This window comes from Haplochromis burtoni, unplaced genomic scaffold, assembly GCF_018398535.1.
Source record: "Haplochromis burtoni strain Fernald_Lab_line unplaced genomic scaffold, NCSU_Asbu1 Contig_326, whole genome shotgun sequence".
In the NCBI taxonomy this organism is placed as follows: Eukaryota; Metazoa; Chordata; class Actinopteri; order Cichliformes; family Cichlidae; genus Haplochromis; species Haplochromis burtoni.
The window spans coordinates 280-3718 of NW_024582687.1; the positions used below are offsets into that span (position 1 = coordinate 280).

The following is a 3439-nucleotide window of genomic DNA, read 5'->3' on the forward strand; positions in this document are numbered from 1 at the left end:
TTACACACACCCAGCTGCTGTTTCCTGTTTTGCTACACTCTGGAGAGCCTCGCCTTTAACGGTCTCCTCTCACAGAGAGCAACAGAAAACTTCATTCAGAAAACTTCGAAAAACTCGAGATTGACTGAACTCAGTTCAAAGTTACCTTGACACTTACCTTTAGATGTGAGAGGTAGCGATGGTCCGCTTGAAGCTGACGCTCCGGTGCGTGTGTGAAAAAGATCAACACACTGCTTCAGAAGCACCGTGTCGAGGCTTGATTCGTTTGGCCAGAGTCACGTGATTAGTGACGTCTGAAGCTTCATTTAGAATGTACTTTTTTTTACTGAACTTTATTGAACACACAATAAGTATTATCGAGAAAAACATCTTATTTTACTGGCACTATATATCATTCATAAAGCACTCATTATTTCATCATTACTTCATTAGTCTGTATTATCTTCAGTTTATCATGTATCATTTATTGTTTATTTCAGAGCACGTAGGATAAAACCCATTCTAGATGTAATACTCTATCATGTGGCGAAAGCACCTCTCGAGCTAGAGGGTCCAGTTGGGCCTCCTGCAGTCACTTGCAGGCTTACACAAACATGCACATACAGAGTTATGTAAAACACGCACGTTCACATACACACTTAATAAGAACAGAAAGGTCGTCTTAGGACATGCTCCCTGTTGGACATACACTCACAAAATACACACTCATGAACACACTATTGGTTAAGTTCCCAGAAAGCCGGAGTGGAAACATCTGGAAAATGTTGTTGTTCTTAGCCATAGAAGGACATAGAAGTGAGAACTGACTGATACTTATCATGTGACTTGACGTCATCATTGCAATAAAAACCTTGTGAAGAGACTGTTCGGGGGAGATCGGCTCTTAAAGGCTTGTGATGCTCATCTTCCCCATATGTACATATGTATAATAAAAATCACTATTTTGACATCTACTGAGAGACCATGCAGTCGTTTGTCTCCTCCTCAAAAACTCGAATCTTGACAGTATACAACATACAAACAGATGAAGTTTAAGAAAGAACAGAACATGAACATACAAATCAGGGGTAAAAAAAATTATTATATGAGTACGCGCAAAAATCAACATATATAAATATTGTTCCTTTTTGTTGGTTGAGTCTGATATTGATTGTATGTACTATTCCATATCCTTATAAAAAGGCAGAAATATGGTGTTTTATTAATAAACTTACATTTATGGATAGAAAATTTAGTTACCTTCAAAATTACAGTGGTCCCTCGCTAATAACGCGGTTCACCTTTCACCTCGCTGTTTCACAGATTTTTTTAGTGCAAGTTTGCACGTTTTTTTACGTCACATTGTGTCCTGCGTCCTGATCACTGCAGACGATCTCCTCCGTGACGTCTCTCCTGTACAGAACAGAATTGCTGCATCGATCACCATGGGCTGGACGGATTTGATTTGCATTCTTCAAGAAGAGTGTGGTGTCATCAGCTAGCTGGCTGATGATGAGCTCCTTATCAGCTGTGCTGATTCCTTGTATAACAGGTCAAATCTCGGGGTGGAGTCTTAATCATTTTAATTGAGCTATTGCCATTCGTGTGCAAGGTTTTGAAGCTTTACAGAAAAATGCTAAATTTTTCCAAAGAGTGGAAAATAAATTGATGTTCAATTGTATCAAAAGCCTTTTAAAAATCCAGGAAGAGAATGAAGCTATTGTCAGATACCAAATCAGAGTAATCAAGTAGATCCAAAACCAGTCTAATGTTATTAGAAATGTGTCTATTTCTCATAAAGCCTGATTGTGTCTCATCGATAATTGTATCCAAGAACTCTTTAATTCTGTTAGCAAGTACTAAAGCCATAATCTCATAGTCATTATTGAGCAGACAGATGGGTCTCCAATTATCAATAAGAAGTAAGTCTTTGTTTGGCTTTGGAATAAGTGTTATGAGACCCTGAGTAAGAGTAGGAGGGAGGATGTTATTCTCTACACTTTCTATGAAAAGCTGCAGTAAGAACGGAGCCAGGAGATTAGAAAATGATTCATAAAACTCTGCAGTTAAACCATCTGTGCCAGGAGATTTGTTGGCCTTAAGTGCAGAAATAGAATTACAAACGTCCTCCACAGTCAGAGGGCTGTCACAGTGACTTCTATCTTCCACAACAATAGTTTTTAGGTTTTTAATATTATTGAGAAACAGTGTTGAGACATCCTCATTATATTTTGAGTTGTACAGTTTAGTATAGAATTTGGCACAGAAATGTGAAATTTCTCTAGGATTGTCAGAAACAATGCCATTAATATTTAGTTGATTTTGGATCTGTATTTTTCAAGCCTGAAAAAGCAGAATTTTGTTCTCCCTCCTCCAGCCACCTCTTCCTGGATCTTACAAAAGCACCCTCAGCCTTGCATCGATATAAACCGTCCAATTTATTTTGAAGGTCTAGTAAAGTTAATTTATCTTCCTCTGAGATTTCTTCTGGGGAATTCTGGTAATAAGAGGCAATTTTGCTGATCACTTCTTCCTCTTCAGCTTTCCTTGATTTAATAATTTGACTCCCATATCTTCTCAAGAATTTACATGCTTCAAATTTAAAAAGTTCCCAATTGGTACAAAAGGACTTCTCTGTGTTAGCTTTATTCCATAATGAGCCATTAATTTATTAATCTGCGTTCTAACCATTTTATCTTTTAGTACGGAGTTATTCATTATTTCTTCTAAGGAGTCAAGTAATTTATCATTTTCAGATTTATTATTGTAACCATATATATTTGTTGTTTGCAAAACTTTTGCATATGATTTTAAAATTGTCAATTAATATTTGCATTTAAAATTATGAAATGTGATTCATTAAACATGTTTGTGGTTGTTACAGTAAAATATATAACTTTTTCTACTCAGATTTTATGTTTTTGTCTGATTTTAGATCAATTGTGTTAGTACATTATGTCAAAATGAAAACATGACTGTAAATTCAGACATGTGGGGTTGTGCTGAAAAGAATGATGCCAAACAAGGCAAAGTAAATCGTTTGTAAAGGTGAAATATGGAGGTAAAATCAAAAGTAGTTAAAAATGGCCAATTATCTCCTGGAGCCCAGAGGGTTAAACGTATTTTAAAGTAACACAATAGTTACTCTTCAAGTAATTCATTACTTTCAGAATCTTGTAACTCAGTTACTAACTAAGTGACTTATTTGAAGAAGTATCTAGTAACTATAATTAATTACTTTTTCAAAATAACTCGCCAACACTGTTTATAAGAAAGTGAATCATTCGCAGGATTTGTGGAGCGTTCTGATGGTGAGAGATAGCAAACCACAGATCGTTCTATTGAGAGATATGGAGCCTGAGAGGCAGAGGAGAGGTTCTGTCATGTGGGAGTATTTTTGGTAGATTTTGGTCAGTTTTGGTTGGGTTTGCCAGTTTTGTGTTCTTGTTATTTGTTTTTT

At 36.1% G+C, this 3439-nt stretch overlaps 1 long non-coding RNA gene across 1 annotated transcript; it reads left to right on the top strand.

Moving 5' to 3' along the window:
* The first annotated feature begins 438 nt into the window (after window positions 1-438).
* On the top strand, window positions 439-959 carry LOC121815839. Its single transcript, XR_006055404.1, has 2 exons — window positions 439-507; window positions 550-959. It is a non-coding gene; the product is annotated as an uncharacterized LOC121815839 (long non-coding RNA).
* The last annotated feature ends 2480 nt before the right edge of the window (window positions 960-3439 follow it).